We start from the raw sequence: 12,861 nt of genomic DNA on the forward strand, positions 1-12,861 counted from the left end.
AGATAGGGTGGTGCGCCATTAGCACCTTATACCCCAGATAGGGTGGTGCGCCATATTGGTTTTTGATCTTTTTGGATTCTGATATATGACACCAGAAATATATGCCACCTGATATATGGACAAAGTTTTATGGTTCTCTGATCTTCTGTCTTAATGGACTCTCATTATTGGCCTTTCTGAAATATTTGGTTATAAACCCTCATCAGTAGTCCGTGGTGATCCTGCTGAGGTCTATCTGTTCTAATCCTGAGAGCATCTCCGCCCTCACGCTCTATCTCTCCGCTGTTCTGTCCTATCCTGCACCCTTGCACTTACAATTGGAAAGAACATAGTTAACTGGAATTGCTATACATTAAAAATACTCTTCCAGATTTGACATAAACATTTAACATTAATTGGACCAAAGACAAATACAGTTATTTGAAATATAAGCTTGTACATTTGCAGCAGAATAAAGAAGTCAATACACAAAAAAATTTGGCTGGACTTCAGACATATTTTATACTTTATATCATTTTGATCTTTTGATAGAGATCAGCTCAATTTATTCATCGCCAAAAGTACATCTTTAATACAGCGCTTGTGATTTATAGTTCACTATTGAGATAAATCCACACATAAAATCCAATTGGATAATAATAAAATCCAGAGCACTGTTATTTATCTCAGTTTGTTCCTGCTCCTCATTCTGGACCAACTGAAGGTTTGTGATCTGTAAGTATTTGTACTGCACTCACTTAAAGTTTGTTATTTGTGTTAAAATATATAAATAAAAGTAAAAAATAACCGCTAGAAGTTCCTGGAAGTCTTTATTTTCAGTGAATCAGCTGTTACTGCTCCTGTGCTGCTGCCACTCGACTCACTGCAGGTTTGTTTATTAAAGTCTTGCTATAAAAGACCACATCCAGCATTGGAGAAGCTGTCTGCTGTGTCTTCGGAGCTGGGCTGAACGAAGGAATCCAGAGACCAGAAGCCATCCTCATCCAACCACTGTCACTGATTCTGCCGTGTTCCAGATTTGCTCATAAAACTCGATATAAACTATTCACAGATCTGAATAGAGTTTAGTGCAAAGCTAACAGTCGCATAAAACCAAAGAAGTAATCTGGTGTAACATCTGACGTAACTGATCTCTATATATTTCTGGGTATTGAAGCTTTGGAAAACCTAGTGATAAATATAAATTGGCTCCTGAGAAATAACTGAAAATCAGTATCTGATTTTCTGTCTCCTAGTAAAAGTTACTGGTTTAGTTTAACAGATTCCAGCTTATTCATCTCATTCAGAATAATTTTTGAAGATTTAAGGACTTCATACATATTTTAAAGAACTTGGTTAATTTACAGTTTAAACAACTACTTTTTGGAGCGTTATTGCTTGACCACTTGCACTGATTACATTTCCCTTTAAGAGTTGGTATCAGATTACTTTCAAGTGAAAACTCAGTTGATTAGTCAAACCTATAAACTCCGTACCAAAACTTCTAATAGTTTTCAGTCAACTGATAAATACTAGCTGATTGTGTAGCCTAAACATTATAATTACTGGTATAATTTTTGAATAAATACTGATAGAAACCTTTGAGTATATTGTTGTAAGTAGCACAACAGTTTGAAAATAAAACCTGTATAAATTCTGGTCTTCAAATATTAAATTTGTGCTTTTGAGTATCAACAATGAGAAAGTCTCGTCAGAAGTCTCAAGCCCTGAAACGCAGATGGAAGGAGCAGAAAGAAGGAAAAGGTGAACAAGCACATTTCACTTTTCAGAGCACCAACCAGATAAACGTGTCTGTGTCATCCACTGAGAGATCTTCACCTGCAGCTCTGGTTTCTGATGGAAATACAGGTATAAACGGATCACAAACCAATGCTCCCAGTGTATCACACGTCTCAGCTACACAGCAGGTGAATCAGACACAGCCACAGGTTTCTTATGCTGACATGGTAAAGACAGGAAATCCCAGAAATAATACGTCTGTTGTAGAGTCTTCTAGTGCTCAGCAGATAAACAGCAGAGATCAGACCAGTTCCTCCACTTCACCACCAGCTTCTGATGGTAAAACTGTCACAACTACTTCCCAGACTGATGCTTCTAAACACCAGATAAACCAGAGTGTACCACGGGTATCTTATGCTGACGTTCTGAAGAGAGGACTTGATGCAGCTGGACCATCTCATGAACACAGAATAAACGTGGAACCTCAACCGTCTGTGACACGAGTGTGTGCTCCAAGGAGTCAGGATTCAGTCAGATATGGAGTTAAATCTAGAAACAAACAATGTGTAGCAAACAGTTTGATGTTTCTGTCGTTTCTCCATGAGGATGAAAACATTACCAGAGCAGATCTTCAACGTGTTTTGGATAAAGGTGATGCACTGTACCGACAGATCATACAGAGGTTTCCTGGTAATGCTTATCTTGCTACAGATGAATTACCTGAACAAGTAACAGCGCGAAAGACTAAATACCATGTAGACCTGACTCAGCCATCTTATTATGGGAACTTAGGAGGTGTATGTGGTCTTCAGAGTCTTGAGACAGGACTGAGACGTTTGTCTTCAGATGTACAATATGCTGTGTTCATCATGGGCGGGTTATCGATTGCAATCTTTCGAACTACTGATGGTCGTTTTGGCTATTTTGACCCACATCGAAGAACCAAACATGGACTGCCAGTACCACCAGGAATTTACAACATTGGGAGTGCTATAATGCTGATATTTACACGTCTGACTGACCTGATCAACCGGATCAAACTAATCTATAATAGATTTCACATGCCATTACATCGTGAATATGAGCTCAAGCCCCTGTCATTTTACATGGAAAACTCATCCGGCCTGGGAAATGCTGAACCAGACAGAGAAAGCAGATCAACAGCTATTGATACACCAACTCTGATGCATGAAACTGTGGATGAATCAGACACATGTTCAGCCACTGATCAGTCTGAGAACATTTACCCAGAAATGTCAGCTCATAGTAATGCTGTAGACCAACACACTGAGGTGGGATCTTGTCCAACACAGGACTGCTTTTCAGCAGAATCAAACTTGACAGCTCAAGTATTGATCCCTATCACTGAAATTTCCTCTGATGTAGCCAACGTGTCCAGTGAAAACACTTTTACAGCACCAATAAGACAATATCCTGATATCAGTGTTGAACAAGATCAGAATGAAATCAGTTCATTTGCAGCATGTAATACCATTCAATGTGAAACAAATGTTTCTTCCCCAACAATAAATAGACCAGCTAAAGACCTTTCTGATGCTACACTGCTACAAATCGCCTGTAAACTGTCCAAGTATAGTAAAAAGAAAAGGAGAAAAATGAAAAGGAGACTTTTAATGACACGAAAACCCACACAACAAAAACATTATAAAACTCAAAAAGAGCGGCAGCAATATTCTTCTAATGAACTTTATAGAGCAAAGAAAAAATGTTCCTCTACCAAGAGATATCAAAACAACCCTAACGTTAGACAAAAGAAAACTCAGTACATCAGAAATCAATACAAACAAAATGCTGAATTTAGAGAGAAACAAAGATCATTTATCAGGAATTCTTACAGAGAAAATGCTGAATTTAGACAGAGACAGAAAGAGTACATGAAGCAGTGTTACAGACAAAATGAGGTGTTACGACATACAAAAAAAACATATATCAGAAGTCGTTACAGACACAGTAAAGAATTTCGAGACAGTCAGAAAACCTATATGACCCAACGTTATGCAAATGACAGAGTATTCAGACTCAGACACAAACAACTGATGAAACAATTGATGAGAGACAGATACAATAACAACCATTCTTTCAGGATGATGCATAAGATCAGATGTGCTATGGATGTAAAAAGAAAGTACAGATGGATGAACAGACAAACTCAGAATGTAGAACATGAACCAGAAAACATTTTGAATCGGACTGTAGAGCAGAACCAAAGTGAACCAGAAAACAGTTTAATCAATGAGGCAATATCTGTTTTCAGATCAAACATAAAGACAGGCCCCACCTTTGTTTGTTCTTCATGTGAGAAAGCGTCTTTTCCCAATCAAGTTAAACTCTGCAAAAGATCAAATTATAAGAAAAATCCTGATATAGTTGCACAGTGCCTGACAGGAAAGTACATACATGTTTGTGATGAATCCTGTATAAATGAGCAGTGCTCTGTGCCCAATGAGAGAAAGAAAGAGTGGGTTTGTCACACATGCCATGAACATCTTAAAAAAGGGAACATGCCAAGACTTTCTGCAGCAAATAACCTTCAACTCCATGAGATTCCACCTGAACTGTGTGATCTAAACATCTTGGAGAGACATCTGATAGCAAAGTGCATACCGTTTGCCAAGATCATTCCTCTACCTAAAGGCAGACAAAGACTCATACGTGGAAATGTGGTGTGTGTTCCATCAGAAGTTAATGAGACAATTAACATGTTACCTAGACTACGTTCTGAGTCTCAAGTTTTACGAGTAAAGCTGAAAAGACGTCTGTCTTATAAAGGCCACCAGCTGTTTCAGTCTGTCACCTGGTCCAAACTTGTTCAAGCACTTCTCAAACTGAAGCAGATCCATCCCCAGTATCAGGATATTACTATCCGAGACGAAGCTGAACTCTGTGATCCAACACTTCCTGATGCAGACGATGATGATGATGATGATGATGTAAGCATGGGAGAGGATGACTATGATGAAGCTGATTTAATGGAGATTGACATGATAGAGAAAGATGCACTGTGTGATGCAGAAAATGAGCCTGAACGTGATCAGGACATGCAGAGTGACACTGAACAGGAACACAGAGATGATGCAGAACCAGATGATCTACCAAATGGAGGTTTTGCTATAGAATCGTGTCTTCAGCCTGTTGACATATCAGATGAGATTCTCTGTTACACCGATAGCATCTACTGTGTTGCTCCAGCAGAAAGAAATGATCCAGTCAGCTTTTTTAAAACACCAAAACTTGAAGCCATAGCGTTTCCCTGCCAATTTCCTACGGGTCAGAACACCATAGATGAAGCTCGAGAAACATATGTCACACCTAGTGGATATTTCAAGTCCAGACTTTTTCACATTGATGAGCGGTTTGCTAGAGATCCTAATTATCTGTTCTTTGCACAATTTGTCACTGAAATTCACTTGGCCAATTCCAGCATGATGGTACAGTTAAGAAAAGGAAAGACTAAAACCAGAGATGGAAGAGAAATAAACTCAGCCATGTTACAAGACAGAACAGAAGTTCAGAAGCTGGTGAGAAATAAAGATGCAGTCAGATTCATGATCCCACTAAGAGGAACTCCTGCGTACTGGGAAAGGACCTCCAAAGATCTTTTTGCTATGATCAGACAGTTGGGAACTCCTACATTCTTTCTGACTTTTTCTGCTGCTGAATTCAGATGGCCTGAAGTGATAACAGCTATAAAGAGACAGCAAGGTGAACACGTAGATTTTGAAGCTCTAAACTGGTCAGAAAAAAGTGAAATTCTCAGATCCAACCCTGTCACATCCATGCGTATGTTTGATAAGCGCATTGAAGCACTGTTCAGAGACCTGCTTCTCTCTCCTTCACAACCTCTGGGAGAAATTATCGATTTTTTCTACAGACTAGAGTTCCAACACAGAGGAAGTCCACACATACATGGTCTCGTCTGGGTAAAGGATGCTGTAGAACTTGATGTGAATGACGATCAGACTATCTGTGATTTCATTGACAAATACATCTCAGCCCAGCTGCCTGACCCAGACACACAACCTGAACTGTACAGGAAAGTGAGTGAGCTCCAGAAACACAGTAGGAACCACACAAGAACCTGTTTCAAGAGTGTAAACTCTGGTTGTCGGTTTGGTTTTCCAAAGCCGCCCTGCAGAAAAACCATGATTGTGAGACCTGATGAAGAAGGAGACATTAACGCTGCCAAAGAGAAATTGAAACCTCTCATGGACCTGCTTAATGAACCTGACATTGCTTCCTTGAGTTTACAACAGATCCTGGTTCGTTGCAACCTGACGCTGCAAGAATATGAAGGATGTCTTCATTTGATGAACAAAAAGATTGCCGTCCACCTGAAACGTGATCCCAAAGACTGCTGGATTAATGGTTACAACCCACATCTGCTGAAAGCCTGGGATGCTAACATTGACGTTTCATACATTGTCAATGCTTATTCCTGTGTGGAGTATCTCTGTAAATATATTACAAAACAGGAGACAAATCTTTCAAACTACTTGACAGATATGTTACAGAACGCAGACAGAGATAATGTCAATGAGTGTGATGAGATGCGAGCCGTCATGCAAGCTTACTCAAAGAAAAGAGAAGTCAGTGCTCAGGAGTGTGTGACTCGTGCATGTGGAATAAAAATGAAAAAATCTTCACGAAGCACAATTTTTGTTCCCACAGAAGAAAACTGCTGTAAAATGAGTCGTTCTATAGCATTCTTGGAGGAACTGCCACCAGAATCTTGTGACGTCTGGATGACAAGTTTGAATGACAAGTACAAAGCCAGACCAGAGAGACCAGAGTATGAGCAGATGTGCTTGGCTGATTTTGCTGCTAACTGCAGATTTGTCAAGAGTGAAAATGCTAAAAAGGACGATGTTTTTCCACTGCTCAATGGACTAGGATATGTTCAACAGCGTAAAAATGATAAACCTGCTATCATCAGATATTACCACTGTTCAAAGGAAAAGCATCCTGAAGAATTTCATGAGAGATTACTGAGACTGTACCTTCCTCACAGATCAGAGCTGGAATTAAAAAGAAACTTTCCTACATATCAGTCTTTCTACTCTTCTGGATGGGTCGTGCTACCCGGATCAAACCATTCTGTCTATGTGAAGAACATTGTCAAACACAACAGAGACAAGTACGAGAAACACAGTGAAGCCATTGAAGAAGCACTGGAGGAGTTTGAGGAGAACAGAAACATTGTGATCGATGAATGGTGTAATCTTGCTCCAGAATCTGAAGTTGTGAGGTTGGATTGTGATGAGGACCTGCTGGTAAGAGAGCTAATCAATGAAAATGAGCAGGAAAACGTTCCTGACCTTTGTCCTCAGTCTGATGCTGCAACAGAACTCAGTGCAATCAGACAAGCCCCTGCCATTGATCCAACTGTTCTCAGACAAATGTATCAGAACCTGAACCAGAAGCAGGCCTGTGTGTTCTACGCAATCAGAGACTGGTGCATCAAACGTGTCTGTTCTGTCAATCAAGAGCCATTTTTCTTCTATGTAAACGGTGGTGCAGGAACAGGAAAGTCTCATCTTATCAAATGTATTCACTCAGAAGCATCAAAGATACTGAGCAGACTGCCGAGACATGCAGAGGAAGCCGACATATCGAGCCCTACTGTTTTTCTCACTGCATTTACGGGAACTGCAGCTTTCGGGATTGGTGGAACAACATTGCATTCTCTCCTTCGCTTGCCTCGCAGTTTAAAACCTCCCATTCAAGGACTTGGCAATAAACTGGATGAAGTCAGAGCTGAACTTTACAATGCTGAGATCATTATCATTGATGAGATTTCTATGGTTTCCAAGCAGCTTTTCGCCTATGTGGATGCCAGACTGAAACAGATCAAGGGTAATAACAGACCTTTTGGAGGAATGTCAGTCCTAGCTGTTGGAGATTTTTATCAGCTGCCACCAGTACGACAGTCTAAACCTCTCTGTGTGCACGACCCATCTGAGATTGACCTATGGCAGGAACATTTTCAGATGATCACCCTGACTGAGATCATGCGTCAGAAAGATGATGTTGCCTTTGCAGAAATGCTGAACAGGATTCGAGTGAAGGAGAAAGATGAGGAACTGTCTGAGTCTGACAGAGAATTGCTGACACAAGCCATCACTCAACCAGAACTTTGTTCCACCAATGTTCTGCACATTTTCCCCACAAATAAGTTGGTTGAAGATCACAACTCAGCAACGCTGTCTCGGTTATTTTCTGACATCATCACTATTGATGCAGACGACTTCCAGAAAGATTCTCGATCAGAAAGAATGACACGGCAAGACAAACCCAGCAAAGGAGGACGCAATGATTTACCTGACACCTTGAAACTTGCGGAAGGAGCTCGTGTCATGCTCACCAGAAACATTGACATACAGAAAGGATTGGTGAATGGTGCCTTTGGTACTCTGATGAAGGTGATTACTTCTGAGACGGATCAACGCATCACAAAGCTTGGGCTGAGAATGGACAGTCAAACAGCTGGAAGACGTAGTGGACCTGCAGGATCTGACGATCTGGTTTACGTGGAGAGAGCAGAGGATACTGTGAAACAGAAAGGAGTGGTACGTAGACAGTTCCCCGTAAAGCTGGCCTTTTCTTGTACCGTGCATAAAACTCAAGGTTTAACGACACATGCAGCTGTAGTTTCCTTGAAGAAGATCTTTGAAGCAGGCATGGCTTATGTGGCTCTAAGCAGGGTGACTACTCTAAGCGGACTGTATCTGTTGGACTTGGATGAGAAGAAAATCTACGCCAACCCTGAAGTTACTGCAGCCATCCAGACCATGAGACAAGCCAGTGTGGATGACATGATGCCTCTTCTTCCTCTGAGAGAAACCATAAGCAGGCCTGACACTCTGACAATCGTCCATCACAACACAGAGGGACTGCCATCTCACATCGATGACATCAAGAGACATCATGAATTGTGTCTGGCTGATGTACTGTGTCTAACCGAATCTCACCTGCAGGGCTCCTTTGTTGCAGACAGTCTTCAGCTGGATGGATTCACCTTGTACAAGCGTAACAGACACGTGTCGTACACAAACGTTCCTCAGATGGCCAGCAGATGTGGTGGTGGAGTTGCTGTTTATGTGAGAAACAACATTCAGGTGCATGAGAAACAGTATTTGCATAATGTGACTGATCTTGAGTTTGTAGTTCTGAAGGTTGAGGCTCCGGTCCAGGCACTGATCGCAGCGGTGTACAGACCCCCCAGCTACAGTTTGAGACGCTTCCTGGAAAACATGGTAAGCCTTCTGGATGCACTGGAGACGATGGACTGTCATCCTGTAATTGTTTGCGGCGACTTCAATGAGAATCAGGTACCCACTTCTCCCAAGCCCATTTTGGAGCTGTTCCAGTCTAAAGGTTATACACAGCTGATCACATCTGCCACCACAGACAAGAACACACTATTAGATCTTGTTTTCATTTCCCAGCAACAGAAGTGTCTCCATTCTGGTGTCATGAGGACGTACTGGAGCTACCATAACCCCGTGTTCTGCATCGTTTCCACCAGTGAACCATGAACATGTCTGGTGAGTTTTAAAGCGGACGTTCATTTGAAAAACACTTTACTTTGTATTTTGGTGTACAGATCAGTGACAAGTGTGCAAAAATTGAATATATAAATCATGAATACAGAGAAATCATGGTACAGAGAAATTATGGGAACAGAAATAATAGTACAGAATATTTATGGAAACAGAATTAATGGTACAGAATTTTTATGGATAGAGAATTAATGGTACAGAACTTTTATGGTTAGAGAATTAATGGTAGAAAATAATTATGGAAATAGATTTTTGGCCTGTGCATTTACCTGGGTGGGTTGGGTTTGGGTTGGTAAATGCACAGGCCAAACATGGTGAGCCTTCTGGATGCAGAAGAATTCCCATGCAGTGCAGTGGCTGGTTTTGTACAAACCAGCCACTGCACTGCATGGTAAGCAGCTGTACTGCAGCAACTGCAGCACAGTTGCTGGTTTTGCACATACCAGCAACTGTTTGCAGCATCCAGAAGGCTTACCATGCAGTACAGCTGCTGGTTTGTATACATCCAGCAGCTGGACTAAAGCTGTTCAAAATAACTACATCAACACACCAGAAAGCATGAGCTTTCTGGTGTGTTGATGTACCAGCTGATACCCACAGGGTGCAGGGCATGGTGGGTTGGGGGTGGGGTGGGCAGTCAAAGGAACCATCACTGATTTATTCAGCTATTCACAGTTTCACTGCACTATTTGTGTGTACTTAGAGCTGAATGGCCAAATCTTTGACACGAGGATGTTTTTACCGGCAGAAAAGATGTTTTTGTTTAGAAGTTCCTTTTTTAGACGTGTGTACTCCAGACAGGAGACATGTTCTCCTGTGTCCTCTGTGACAACTTCATCCAGCACAACCATCTGCAGAAGATCTACACCATCACACTTCTACATCATCTTCATGAACTATTGGTGCAAACAAGAGACACCACTGCTGGACCACACAGAGAAGTCTTCTACATGCTGCCATCCCAGTCTTTCTTCAAGTAGGTGATGAAATGTCACCTGTGAAGCTTCACCTGACCACCTGACTGGGCCTGAGAAAGATCATTGACATCATGCTGCCATGCTGCACACCAACAACAGAGGAAGCAAGACTTTACGGAACTACGAGACTCCTCCTCCTCCTGCCAGTGACCTGAGTTCCTCACAGTAGAAGAAAAGGTAATGAAATTATTCATTATTATTGTAATTAATATATATTCATCCATGTTGCAGATTACGGCGTCTAAGACCATTTGCTTTGTGTTTATCAGCTCTACCTCTGCTGTGAGTCTTTCTCTTCACCATCGATCCTGATCATCAATACTGTCATCAATACTCCCAAAACATCTGGGTGTGAAACTGCACTGGCCAGGAGAAGACTGGACCTGCAGCACATTTAAGGTATATATTTATCATGTGCTATGCAGGCTTTCAGCTGGTGGTCTTAGATGAATTGAGTTAATACCAACATTTCTTTTCCTCAGGACCAGTTCCATGTTCATGCCTGCATGACACCAGCTCTTAAAAAGAGTAACCTGTGGTGACTCTTGAGTCAGAGACCAGGCATGTTGCTGCAGGGAAATGTTGCTGAGGACCAGTCAACGTTTCTGGACTAACTTCCTCTCATCTGTGTAGCAAAAGGCCTTCTCAGTAAGACTCAACCTTCCTGTGTGCAGCAGAGACTGAACTGGTCCATGGAGGCAGCAGATGATCAGCCTCTGGAAAAGGAAACCATCACATGGTGATCACACCGTACATCTTCACTGTGACAACATTTTCTCAGACTGTCTGGTCTACACCACCACACTGGACCACCACCAAAACAAAACTGAACTCAGCTCACACCATCCATCTTTGTAAAGATTATATTTTATAGTATAGTTCCATATTATTTACAGTTAAAGAATTACTTTTGCAGTAATAATAGTAATGAAAGAATCACAATAACTGCCAATTATAATAAAATGATTATTTGAAAAATCATATTTATAACATAAATTAAAAGTTAATAATTTCCAAGTGAATTCAATTAAATTAAAAACCAATTAATTCCCTGAAAGGAAATTATAATGTTGTAAAGGTTTTAGCTTTCCCTTTTCTGTTAGCTTCCTCTTTGATTCCTTTGACTGCCCACCCACCTGAAGACACTCTGTTTATCTTCAGAGTGTGTTGGGGTGTGAACAATTGTCCATATTCTATATAATCATATGGAATATATAAGATGTATATATATTTACTTACATATGTTTGTGTATCTACACATATTTACAGTATTTTGTGTAAGTTGCTATTATTGTATATTATAAGAATAATAGATATGTTTATAATTATCATTACAAATGATTATTACAGTACAGTAATTATACTGATTATTTATAGAAAGCATCCAGCAGGACTCACACATACATATGTTAACTTTAGATGCTGACTGTGCCTAATATTTAGGCCTTAACAATAATAAATTGACTAAGTGAAATAGGACATTGCAATGCCATTTCAAAACTTGGCATTTTCCACCATAAAGACTGCAAATGCAGCTAACAGCAGATCCACAATTCAGTTAACAACCACAGCATCACAGTGTTGAAGCTGAAGAGACGGCCAAGCTAGCAAAGCCTGGAACATGTTTGTGTGAGTCCTGCTCAAGTGTGGGGTATCTGCTGGTATGTAGGTAGAAAACACATATCTACACTTAACCTGAACTAATATAGACCCCAGTTAGAGACAAACATCATATAAAGAATATAATGTGACCAAATATATTGACAATGATCCTCAGGGTGTTCAAAGTAGTTCTGAAATGCCCACAACTAATGAGGAGGTCACACAGGCCACATCCAGAGATGTGAGTCGTCTTGTAGTTTTACGTTCAACCTGGGGTAACTCTGGTTATGTGTTCATAGATTTCACTAATAATATGATTATCTGGAGTGGGGCTGGGTCTATGAAAGACTGTGTGTACCCACATCGAAGCACAAAAGAAAAGTCTGATGGGATGTGGCTCCACATATCCATTTAAACTGTGATATGTATTTTTTTTTATTACTATTAATGCCCAACAAAGGGTGATGTTTGTTTGAGTGTGTGCTATTAATAGCTTTTTGATTTTTCCAATGTTTTATTTCGTATAATTGCTGGCATTTAATATGATTACGTTTATCAAACAAAGCCAGTGCTTTCTTTAGGGTGGAGAATTCTCTTTTTTTCTTTTGTTTGTTTGTTTTGTTTAGTCAGATTCTCCTATTTTATTTACATTTTTTAATATATCTGTTAAACTGTATTGTACTTGTGAATGTTTCAGTCATAATGTTAATATAAATTATATTTGCTTTGGATATTGCCACATTTTCTTGGAGAAAATGTTTAAAATCTGTGCTGTAATTGCAGATGTTCTGCTTTCTTTGTTAAAATGGCTATTTTTTTTTCCAATAGTGATATTACTTTGATGTGTTATATTTATTCAATCTGAAATGTTATCAAACTCTGGTTAATCTAAAAAGTCTAATTTGTTCCATTGTTATAAAATTAATTTCTGCCACATTTATTTTTCAAATTGTCATTCATGTTACTACATTTACAGATTATTG

At 40.1% G+C, this 12,861-nt stretch overlaps 1 long non-coding RNA gene across 1 annotated transcript; it reads left to right on the forward strand.

Annotated features, from left to right (window-relative positions):
* The first annotated feature begins 9,197 nt into the window (after window positions 1–9,197).
* Window positions 9,198–11,049, forward strand: LOC121655252. The gene is made up of 4 exons (XR_006013114.1): window positions 9,198–9,284; window positions 10,082–10,453; window positions 10,546–10,675; window positions 10,759–11,049. It is a non-coding gene; the product is annotated as an uncharacterized LOC121655252 (long non-coding RNA).
* Window positions 11,050–12,861: the final 1,812 nt, after the last annotated feature.

Source organism: Melanotaenia boesemani, chromosome 2, assembly GCF_017639745.1.
Source record: "Melanotaenia boesemani isolate fMelBoe1 chromosome 2, fMelBoe1.pri, whole genome shotgun sequence".
Classification (NCBI taxonomy): domain Eukaryota; kingdom Metazoa; phylum Chordata; class Actinopteri; order Atheriniformes; family Melanotaeniidae; genus Melanotaenia; species Melanotaenia boesemani.